This window comes from Bombus affinis, chromosome 14 (assembly GCF_024516045.1).
Source record: "Bombus affinis isolate iyBomAffi1 chromosome 14, iyBomAffi1.2, whole genome shotgun sequence".
Classification (NCBI taxonomy): domain Eukaryota; kingdom Metazoa; phylum Arthropoda; class Insecta; order Hymenoptera; family Apidae; genus Bombus; species Bombus affinis.
This window is the reverse complement of record NC_066357.1, coordinates 6,047,360-6,059,946: the sequence shown is the minus strand read 5'-3', so window position 1 is coordinate 6,059,946 and position 12,587 is coordinate 6,047,360. Positions and strand designations below refer to the sequence as shown.

Here is a 12,587-nt window from a genome sequence, read left to right as displayed (position 1 = left end):
ATAATTACGAAACAAAATAATGTTATAACAGCCACACGCACTCTGTGTTTGACGAGTATACTCGTCATTGTTTACTTTTTCCGACACGTTTTAGCTACGCACCTTTCAAAGAGGATGCAACAGCTAACTGGTTAACATCGAAGTATCTTTTGAACCAATTTTGAACCATTTTCACATCCAAGTATTTTGATATTTTTCTTTGTTTCTGTAGAGGATTAAACACTTCATTTAAAAAAACAAAACTCATCTTGATATGTCGAAAACGCCTCCTTTTTCTGGTCATAAGAAGTTCCCTTTGAAACAATTTGTCCAATAAGCTTGAGAGATATTTTCTTGGATCGATTAAAATAATACACGCCGTATATTTACAAATGATCTTATTACACGCCATCGATTATATTGATTACAACGATCGTTGGTTATATTTTCGTATTGTGTTTATAAATTATCTTGTCATTTGTTGGTAATTAGATTTGCTACGCAAATTCTTGCTTATATTTGCATAAAATATACGCGTGACAGTATTGACATTTCTGATATTCTACGATATTCTATTATTCATTAGCGAGTGTATTATTGTTATTGAATATACGATAGCCATTGTCTATGAATAATGCATGCCAATGATTAGAATGATAATACATTATTAATTATTCTAATTTATGAATATTTTACATTATTCTACAATAATATAGTAATTCTAATCGGCACATATTCTACGAATAATATACAACTTATCATTTACGCGACACAATACATTGACGATTGTATCCTCCGATTGTCAAGACGTTGTATATAGATATCATAAATCTGTACAAACTTCCTACGAAATACAATCAACAGTTGTTTCTGAAACAACTGTTCGTCGATACATTTTAACACTTTACCGACCGATAGCCGATTAATTGGTTTTTTATTACCGACGCTTACCGACCGATAGCCTATCAATCGGTTTTTTATCGTCGACGCTTACCGACCGATAGCCTATTAATCGACTTTTTGTCGTCGACGATCTTTCTCATTATTTGACCAGTAATTTGTTATTTAGTACTAAGGTACCTCTCTCAGTTGCGTCAGTTGCGTTGCTTCGTAAGCTCCCACAGTTTTATACCAATTTGAAGAACGTACCGTTCGCGATGAACGAAAAGAATGGTATCGGAGAGTCTAAATCGAAACAGAGCCGGAGCCAGGAAGAATCTGCGCCTGAGTTGCCGGTCGGACGTGCGTATGCTGCACGTACGAATATTAATTACAATCATTTACAATTACATAGGCTAATAGAATCGACTGTAAACTGATTCTATGAGGAAAAAGGTTGAAAATATGGAACAAAATCGTTTCATACGATTCGTTTGCAGAAAAATCGAGTTTTAGAATCCGACTATTTAAACTTAAACGAATAAGGATAATTAATCGACAGCGGGTTTCAATTACACGCGGGAATAAGTCGAAAGCGTGGAATACAATTTTTTCGTCAGGCGCTTCCTTCTCAGGAAAAAATATATTTGACAACGCGTCACGCGCCATGTGTACCGTATCAGTTCTTGACTAAACACGTTCCAACTTCTTCCTGTCCTTCGCAGGTACGTAGGTTCCAACGTCGTCGATTATTCGCGACGACGTGTGTCTTTCAGAAAAGGGAAAACGCTCGAAACCTGACTTTCATCACGGACAGTTTTGCGCTTTGAAGTTCCTTTGATCTGGCGTTTGCTGCCAGAGTAATTGTATTCAGGCCAATTTGCTAGGATGTGTTTGATGGTCATTCGACAAATTGCACGTTCGCCGCGGATTGCTAGATTCCGACATTAGAAACTTGGTTTTCTCAAAAACGAGACCTCGAACGATTTAAAATGTTACTCCAATTTTTCGATTTATTTCCTCACGTTCGACGATCTGCTGCCGCTCGTTTATTCACACTTTGCGATGTTTGCGCTACTCTCGATCAATTTTCAAACTCGATTTTCTCTTAAACAAAGTGTTTTAGTCCGCTGACTTTCTTTCATTAAATAATTGTTTTAAATAATTGTTAATTAATTGTTTTTTTGCTCATCACACTTACGTATTATTTACTTATTAATTATTAATCTTCGATCTATTTTCTCACGTAGAACCACCCAATGTAACCAATTACGAGTTATTAGGTCGTCCGAAAAGTTTCTTTCGTTTTGTAAGCAAACTACAACACTTTACCTTTTATATTATTTTATCGAATTAAAGAAGATATTAAAGATCAAAACAGATTAGGTTTCATGTTTGTAAAAGAAAGACACTTTTCGGACAACCTAATATCTTGTATATATATAATTAACTAATTAAAAAGAATATACATATGTAAACAATGAAATTCACAAGTTCGTATAAAATACAACCGATCGGTTGGACTTTTCAAAAACGAAAAATGAATGATACGCAAATATAAATAGAATATATTGGATTGGCAACTAAGTGATTGCGGATTTTGTCATTAGGTGGTAATGACAAAACCCGCAATCACTTAGTTGCAAACACAATATTATGTACAATGTTTCGAAGGAAGTATCAGTGTTAGCGGTTAATGTTTTATACAAAAACAACGTTTCCTAATAAATTACGTATCGTTAACCGTATAGAAGACCATCGGAGCTTGATAAAAAAAAAAAAAAAGAAAAAAAAGGGAAGAAAGCAAAGGGATCGCGTTCGCGGTCCAACGACATCCATTGTCTGGCGATCGGCCCTGCTGTTCCTCGTTGCCCTACGCGATAAACTCGAATGGAACGGCGTAAGCTCGGTGAAACTGTTCGATCGACCCTTGTTTTACTCCTTTCGACGCGACCCTGCTGCACGGCATTCAATTAAACTGCAGGTCACTCAATTTACCAAGCAAAAGGAACAAAGAGAAGGAAAGAAAAGCTGAACGTCGATCGAACGTTGGTCGCTGCAAGTGTTCTCAAACGAGGCATTTTATTAAATCTTTCTGCGAGCTTTTCGTCGAGAGGTGCTAGCAGCTGCTACATCTTTTTTCGAGGATGGGGGATAACACAGGCTGAGGCGGAGTAACGCGTTGCAGCCGGTTACGAAGTGACTTTTTATGGAAAAGCAAGAAGCGAAAACGTGGAATAAGATTTTTTCATAGCACGTCGTTTTTGGGTTTTCCAGGAAATCGAGTTTGAAAATTTGTCCAGCGCAACTTGCCTGGGATTATCCAACGCGCGGAAAGACAGTAAGAACACGTGGAATCGAGAAGACAGAGTTTTTAAACGTGTTTGGTTAAGAATCCAACTCGTGCGATAAATTTTCAAATTTTCTTCCCTCGGAAACAGAGCGTCTTTGGTGAGAAAATTGTATTCCACGTTCTCGATTTATTTTCGCGCGTGGAATAACCTGCTGTCGATTATTTATTCCCGGCCAGTGCGGAATTAGCCACGTTCGAGTATAGTTGGTAAATTTTCAAACTCGATTTCCTCGAAAACCAAGCGTCGTACGAGTAAACGTCGTTCAATATTTTCCTCTTGTCTTTTCACGTGCAATCGCTTCGTGTTTGCTTGTATACGTGTTATTCAACCGGTATAATAGGAATATAGAAAAGGCTTAAAAATTTCAAATAACCCGAAACCGATCCTCGCGAGACAACGCTGTCTCATCGGGCAAAAGCAAACTCTTCACGGTGACCGCGTTCTCGAAAGAGCATAATGCGACGTGGCTAAGCTATTGTTATTTTTTATCATTATCGTCGAGCCGCGTCGGCCCACAATCGAAAGGAGAACGCTACTTTCAAGCATAGGTCGTCCGAAAAGTTTCTTTCGTTCGATAAGGTGATAATAGATGAACGACAATTTCTGTTTTATATTATTTTATCGAATTAGCTATGATCCATTTCGTTCTATTTCTATTATTATGTTCGTGCATAATTCAACAAGCTGACAATAAAAGAAAAAACATTGTGCGTCTATTATTTTCTTATAAAACGAAAGAATCTTTTCGGACGACCTAATAACTCGGCTCGGTTCTTTCTTCGTATCTGTGTGTGTATGGAAAATATAAGTGGAAATAACATTTCTTCTTCCCTTTTCGAAATCAATCAACAAAACGAATCAATTGTAATAAATGTCTCTCTCACTTTTGAAGTCCCATTCTTAAAAAGAAAAGAAGAAAATAATTTTCAATGTTTTTGCTTCTAAGTTCTCCGAATTCTTCTGGTCGTTATTGCAATACTACTTTCTATTTGTACGTTCCTTTGCATATTCTTTTTATCCTACAAAATATCAAACTCTTCCTCCCTTTCATAGTTTAGGATCAAAATGTATTATGGTACAAGAAACATCCTCTTCATTTTCCAGCATAATAATCGTAAGACCTGTTGTTTGGAAGAAATCGTTACGTGTAAATGTGTAGTTTCCATTGCTGAAAAAAGTCATTATGCGTAAACGTGCCATTTTCATTCCTTAAAAAAACAATTACACGCAAATTAGCTTCTCTCTAGCTTCCAGAAATTCTTTCAGCTACAATTGCACAATTATTCGAATACCAAATATATCAGACACCATCTCTAGCACATAAAACACCAAATCAAACTGCGTTTCTTCCTTTCTATCGTCGATTCAATTCAAAATGTATCATCCTGTACCAAACGTCCTCCTCGCTTCGTTACGTTTAAAAACATATCGAACTGTAAGTGTCGTTGAAAAAAAAAGAAAAAAGAAAACGTTATTATTGAGATATGTATAATTTTGTATAGTTTTGTAACAAGTGGCCGCGTAGTAGTGACACACGTATGTGAATATAAGTGCGTGGAAGTATGTGTGCGCGCGGCGTCTCGAGAAACAGACGAATGTAGCTGTTCCGTTGGCAGTTTGGTAAAGAAGATGGTTTTTTTTTATTTGGAGAAATTTTTACAGTCAATTCTCATTGAGAATTATATCAAGGATCTTGGAGTTTTCGATTGGAAACGTTGAAGAATTTCTATGTTGGAATTACCTGCAGTTCCCCATAGTTGGTTTTAATATGGCTTTACATAGCATTATTTTACTCTGCATATTTAAATTGGAGCGTCTGCCAATGAGCCAGTAGAATTTTTTAAATTTTCATTTAAGTTGTTTGGATTTACCTACGATGTATCATTTCCATGATATTCTTCTGTCCACAATCATGCTCAGATATCTGACCGGATCTTTTTTTAGAACTGCAATATTATTTATGGTCAGCTGTGGGCAGGATTGGAAGATGACGAGACAAAGAAAGCGCTGAGACGCGTGCAAATGTATATCGACGAGGATCCTGGAAATCGTTTATTAAATAAATCTAAAACTATTTTAATATGAATTCCAAGTGTAACTTTAGCGTTGCTTTACTTTTATTTCGCCGATTAAGATGCACAACTCCCAACAGTTATAAATGGCTTTCTAACTCCGTGGAAATTCTCCTAACACTGTCTAACACGGATCCTTAAATGGATTAACGAGGTTGGATGTCGGGGGCGCGGTGATCGATCCGGCATATTGCGTCTAATTAAAGTCTAATGCGCGAGGCTTCGGTTCGATTTCCGGTAGCTCGGCGTCACGCGGAATCCCGCTAATTGCACCACCAAAGCCACGTTCCTCTCTCACCCTCCCGTTTCCATCCCCTCGACGGTCTAATATTCCCGTTCATTTAGTTCCAAGCGTACCCTATCTACTTACCTACCTTGGCTTCGTATCGTCCGCAATACACGAAAATTCCTTTTGAGAACCGTCCACGAAGTTGCCCTACGCGAAGTATCTCGATAATTCCATTCGGCAGCTTCCTACGATTAGGATGCTCTTTATACTTGTCTGCGATTACACGTAGATTCTGCAAGTTCGAACGAAATTCCTTCCAGCACACGATTCGATCTTCGAGTTCTTACAGCTTCGAGCCGAGCTCTGCCATTTCAAATAATAATAATTAAATTGAATTAATCCGTTTCAGACGTTTGAACGTGGCTCGGTACGGATATTATCCATCAATTCACTACTATTACTAACAATAGTAAATATACGTATATGTAAAAGTAAACGCAGATAAAAATAAATTCGCAAATTTGTTTAATTTACAGAAACAATCATGCAGAAGAATTTCCAGTTGAAATTTTAGTCGAATAATCGTATTTAACCGGAAAAATCGCTCGCATAAAATCGTTCGCTAAACTTGTGCCATAAATCCGTTTAATTTGTATAAATAATCCTAATAAAAAAGCTACCATAGGAAAACAAAACTTCCACTTTAAATGTATTTCATTTACACGTTGAATCGCACAAAGGTAAACTTCCAAGCTATTTGTTTCTATCAAAAAATACCAGCGTGAAAATAAAATTTCCAAATTAAAATTAAAAAGTTCATTTAATCCACGCAATTGGTCGTACCAATATAAAATAGTAAATATGAAAATAATAGAACTAATTTATCGCGAGCGCGTCATATAAAATTAAAAATCAGCTTCATGCAAATTACAGCATAAAGATAAATTTTCCATTAAATTCAAAATGTAACCAACAGGAAACTTCCGCAACGATCCCATTGGACGGCGAGAAAGGTTGAAAGAAAGGGTTCTAAGGGTCAATAGGAGATAGGCTGGTACTACACATGGGCTGTACAGGAAATCCTTAGGGACCGTGTTAGGATAAGCGGCTTAGTTATGCTTAACCTGAGGGAACTGTGACTACATTTCTGAATCTCTCAGCTACGATTCTCTCTCCATGGCAAATACTGAGCAACGAGAATTCGACACGAACGTGCTTTGGTAGATCACTGGCTATCGAGAGAATGCTATACTTGTGTTATTTCACTGTTAAACTGTTAAATTGTTGCATGATAAAAAATGATAGAATGACGAAAATTGTAATTCGTAGAAACTGCGAGCAGTAGGAAATTGATAGAGAAATCGACGTGTTCCTCAACTTTTTAAATGAAAATTCAGTTTATCAAAGTAAAGTTCCCACTTCAATCAGCGTATTAGAATTTTTTACCACGCGTAACTTCGATATGAAGAGTTGGCGATTTGTAGAGAAAATTTCTCAAGAAAATTCCATTGTATCGGATAGAAGATATATCATCTGCGAATAAAGTTATTATTTTTCCATGGCAATAAACTAACTGCGATTTGTACGAGAAAGTTGTGCTATATCGTATAAGGAGTTGAACGTTACAAAGTGCATGGGTTCTGACTTCTGACGAACTTCTTTAAAGCGCACGATGTTCTTAAAATCCGGGGAGAAAAGAGTTCTTAAAACTTATTGCTATAATATAACTTATTACTATACCCTAGGAAACTTATTGTGTGTATGCTGGCCAGAAGAGTACGGCGAACTTCTATAACAAAAATTTCATAAAAGGAATTTTCCAAGGTAAAAGGCGAGGCGCCACGTTGCGAGTACGTTGCAGCTCTACAAGAGGCTATACGCAATGGAAAAAGAAACGCGAGAAAATTTAACGTTCGATATTATTTTCTATTAAATTGCACAATGTGTCAAAATGCTATCCAACCAAACTATAATAAAGACACAGACATTTCTCCAATTTTTCCCCCCTGTTTTTATTGATTGTTGAAGGGTTTAATAGGTTTGACGACAATCGATCATACAACAAAATTTCACGGATAGTACCATTGAATTCAAACTAAAAAGCGACCATTCCATATACATACATGGCCAATGGAAGCGATATATAGTGGTATGAAATAAAACTTTGAGTGGTTACAACCCATTGATCTAGGCTAGTGCTGTACACAGACAGCGCTGACAGTTTTTCGAAATTCGTCTCGTAAAAGCAGAATGTGCCAGGATGGAAATTAAGCTTTTTCATATTGCAAAGGAATTATTTCCAAGTTGGCGGTGATCCAGTCCTAATCAAGCCCAGACTGTGCATCTTCCTGTATCTTTATATTTTTATGTGTGTATTTTTTAAATACACTTTTTACCAACATAATTAAAGAAAAACAAGCTACGTTACTCGCTTCATTCCACTGAATGTTAAGAAAATTCTACACGTTCTTGTATTACATTATGTTCATTGTGTGCATTTTATCAACACGAAATATTTATGAACGGAATCAAAGAAAAGAAATGTAAATTAGTTTGATTTAATAAATATTATAATGAATATTCTACTTCGAAAATTCTACACGTTTTTGCCTGTTATACGCGCTGTATGCATTTTCGTAGCTTCGAATATCCCACGTGTAGCATACAAATCCCTGAGAATTTGTAAAACTGTAACTTCTGGTCGATTTGACCTAGCTCTTTAATATTCTTAGAAAAGACGGAATAAGGAACCTATTACCCAGCCAAATGCGTTTGAATCTGCAGCATCGCAGGGAAAACGGCAAACCAACCAAACATCGTAGAGAAGACACCGAACTCAATTACACCGGAGGCAAATAGAATTTTCCGTAACGTAGAAAGTCGCGAGTCCCCTCTGTGTCGATGGAAGAGGGCTGTGTAAAGTCGACGTTAAGTCGGCGAAGTCGGCCGATGTAAGAGAAGACTAACCCGTATTTGCTAACGCGCGAATACATCCTTCCTAACAGAACGCTCTATTTCACTCTATTTCCATAATATACGGGGTGGCCTGTAAATCAGCTCGCCTAAAACATACATCGATAAAGATATGGAATCAGTAAAAAAATAAACCGATTGAAATCTCGCGAAAGAGATTAGCCAGAGAGAAAATTATTTTCACGCTCTTTTATCTTTCCTTCTTCCTTTTTTTTTATCCGAGTCCAGCCAAACCTCAAAGTGCTCCTTAACATACTTTGCAAGTACAATTTTTGGTAACATTATTATTATTGAATTACCCAGTAAGTACGTCTATTTTAAAAGTTGCATATCGATCAAAATTTTTAGCTTTTTGACAAAAAATATATGGCGCCCCTACGCTGTGCAAACAGATCGCCAGAAATTGTACGGATTAAAAATATGCGACGATTTACAGCGGCATGGTACTGCGAGAAGGACTTTCATACAACCATAAATAAGATAGATATTCGGATGATCCTCGTTTACTCCGGGTCACCCTGTACCTCTTTCCACCTTTTGCGCGCCACTTCTGCCTTATCCGTCGCCTAAGATTCAGGAGAAGCGACAGAACCCAATTTCCACGATCCATATTCGGCTTAAACACATTAACGGGTCTGCAGCGGAGCGCAGAGCAAATATACAGCGTCGAGTTTCCTCTCTGTCTAGCGTATGTTCACTGGTTCGCGACACTAGCTCCTCCTATGCCGCTTACTTCGTCTACCGCTCACGGTGCTTCTTCCAGGTAACCTCCTCCGTGGAAATGGAAGCCGAGACACAGATTACGCTTCTTGCCTGGGCACGCTGCTTTGATTTTCTGCCGAGGATTAAGTGGAACGACGCGAATATTCACCTGGCTCTGGCATCTCTGTGTCAGATGTTTTATTAGGCGTTGTGCAGCATGATGGAACGATTGCAGGTGACAGTACTGGCAATGATGGAGTACCTTGAAATCTTCGAAATATCATTCTTTTAAGGCTTTTAAGCCATCGAGCGTTTCATTTATTTTTAAATAAAACAATACCCCGCCTTACAATATCATATATATCGTATACAATATATATATCGTAAAAAAATTGTTTGATCAGGCGCTGTTTCGGAACACGATGAAACAATTGGCGATAACGGGGCAATTTTTTTGAAATATTTTTTTTTTTTTTTTTTTTGAGGTTTTCTTGCTCGTTGAAGGCTTGGCTCGCACCGACGTGCAACGATACCTACGTGTTCCCATGTATTTTTTTTTTTTTTTTAATCCACGTTATGTAGCACGACGATATGTTTGATAATAATGGGATAACTTTCAAATGTTCGGAACCCGGCTCTTTTAAGGTTTTTAGCTCATTAAGGGCTTAGTTCATATCGAGGTAGAACAATAGCTGCACGTAGTTGGCGCTTTAGTGCAATTTCGTTTATTAGACGTCGTGCAGCACGATGGACTAATTGGAAGTAGCGATATTGGGAATGATGGAATATTTTGAAACCTTCGAAACTCGATGTTTTAACGTTTCCACTTCAAATGGAGCTTCTAGTGAACTAGAATACTAAATATACTATATCATTAATACTAATAATAAGAATAATACTATGAATACCAAGGTAAAAGAATATGAATTAGAAACATCGATGGTTCGCTAGGACAGTATATCGTGGTGTCCACGTTATTATTACACAACCATCGATTTTCTCGCTGCCTACTATTTTTGCACCTCCGTCTCGGTTCTTTGATCTTCGTTAACCCTAGAGAAACGAAGTTTCCCGTACCATTTACCTTCCTCTGGTAATATTTCAACCCTTTCGCTCTAAAACACGTTTTACCAATCGAAACTTCATTGATTCTACCAAGAATGAAATCACAGGATCATCCAATACACTGGAATTCCGAAAAACTAAAGAAACGATAAAAATGAAAGGACCACATATTAATGCGTCTTGCAACGCGCATATAATTTATTCGGAAATTGAACTAATCAATTTCTATAGCTCGTTACATTCTACGGCTCGGAAACGAAACGATTTATCTGCATGGCGTTGATTACACTTTGTCTTACCGTGTGTCTCGTTTGCACACATTTGTACGGATAAATCAAAAACACGGCACACCCCTTGTTTCACAATGTTATTCATTTCTGTCTGGAGATATCGTGATTTAGTTAGCAAAGTTCGCTGCCTTTTTCCCTGTCTGTTGCATATATGCTCATTTATAACCATAGATAAATAGCATAACTTTTGACGAGTACAAATGTTGATCCACGCAATATCTGCTCCTATCACTGGAGATATCGAACCCTTAACCACACACAGTAGCAGCAAAAAAAAAAAAAAAAGATATTCCCGTACACGCTCGTTTTTCAACCAAGCGTAGCTTTTTCGCTCATCGACTTTTACATTTCATTTTCACGGTATCGAATTCCTGCAGTCGCGTGAAAACACTGGCGAATGGGTTGCCAACTAAGTGATTGCGGATTTTGTCATTAGGTGGTATTGACAATATCCGCAATCACTTAGTTGCCAAGCCAATATACTACTCTTCGAACTACTTGCCGTTGTTAATTTCTTTACTTAATGTCGCATCCACTAGTGTCCATGCAATGATTACGGTCGTTAGCGACTATTTGTACATTCGGTGGATCGTTAAATTGCGTTCTTAATACCTCAGTTTCTTTACACAAGTCGATAACCTCTTGCTGGCACGGGATCGATGTGTGAGAACATCCTTGAGATTATTGTCCACGCTACGCTTTTTCCCTTCTTCGTTGTACAGAGGACATCCCATGACTATACGGCTGATCGATAGTCTCGCATGGCACGCGCCGCATTTAACAGGAATATTTTCCATTATGTACAACGTACGTACGCGTGAGTACGTTGATCTCATCCTGGTTATCGTGGTCTGCTCTTTACACTGCGGATACGTTTTCGAATCACACAAGCTGCGAGTTCATTTATGGAACGAGTTGAAACTACTTAATTACTATATAACCGGAATAATAAATACAATGGCGTGCGCAAATAGCTGTTACAGCCACTGTCTGTACGCTGCCGTGAAATCGTGGTAATTTTACCGCGCGATAAACATTTAAATTTGAACTTTGCCAATTGTGTAATTAAGTAATCGTAATTGAAGATTATTGAGATATTGAGGGAAAGCAGATTTCCTAACGATGCTTTGGTAACGTTTGGATTAAAAATAATTTCAAGTCGGAGAAAGAGGATAGAGTCATACAAGGATTCGGAAATCGCAAGCAAAGTCGGCGACACGCTCTACTGAATCGAGAAATCGATAGGTTCGTTTCCAAGACCTGTCGTAGCTATGGACAAATCGTTAGGCGTTGGCCAAGAACCAAAATATGCCAACTATTTACGGATCGATATCCATGGGCCCACGATTCAGTGTTACGTCCCTGTTTCGTTTTACCCTCGTGGCGATGTTTTCCCACCACACAAAAATTTGGCTGCATTATGGCCAACGAGGGTAAGTTTGTTGATAAATATTCAGGCTTGAAAATGTAAATGTAAATTTCAAAGTTTGTTCGTATTTTTCTCGTGGGGTGAATATATTTATATTGTTGGTACATCGATAGAATTTTTTTTTTCACCTGAATAAATTTTCATTATATTCTTTTCGATTACATATAATCAGCGTTGATTGTAAAAATTAAGTAACGAAGAAAATTGTTAATCATATATAATGGTAACTATGTTTATGAGAGAATAAAGTTATGGTGTCTATATAGTTAGGGTAGTTGTCTGCAAGGGTGATTTTGACGATATGGATATTTAAATTGGGGATGGAAACCGAAAAATGAATTCTAATAATTCTATTATGTTCCACTAATAATTTTATATAATTGAATAATAATTCTAATTCGATATTTACTTTACGTCTGCTGTTTAAAAGTTAATCTTCATTTTCAATGGAAACTACGTATTTTCCAAAAAGAATCTCAACCTTCCTACATTATCAATCGTACTATTTCTTCTTCCTAAGTTTCTGATTGACGTTTTAAAATTCTATCAAATGTCTATGAAAATTAATTTCACAAGAATCCCACAAAAATCAATTGCACCGATACGATGATCCTT

General features: G+C 37.3%; 1 protein-coding gene and 1 long non-coding RNA gene across 2 annotated transcripts in view; both read right to left on the bottom strand.

Moving 5' to 3' along the window:
- The window catches only part of LOC126923838 (syndecan), a 226,844-nt gene that overhangs the window by 79,166 nt on the left and 135,091 nt on the right, over positions 1-12,587 (bottom strand). The gene's annotated exons all lie outside the window — the stretch shown is intronic.
- Positions 1-12,587, bottom strand: part of LOC126923868 (uncharacterized) — a 49,433-nt gene extending 36,846 nt beyond the window's left edge. Inside the window, exon 1 of the long non-coding RNA XR_007713336.1 lies at positions 1-12,587. This exon is cut by the window's left edge and continues 35,648 nt beyond it. This is a non-coding gene — a long non-coding RNA (uncharacterized LOC126923868).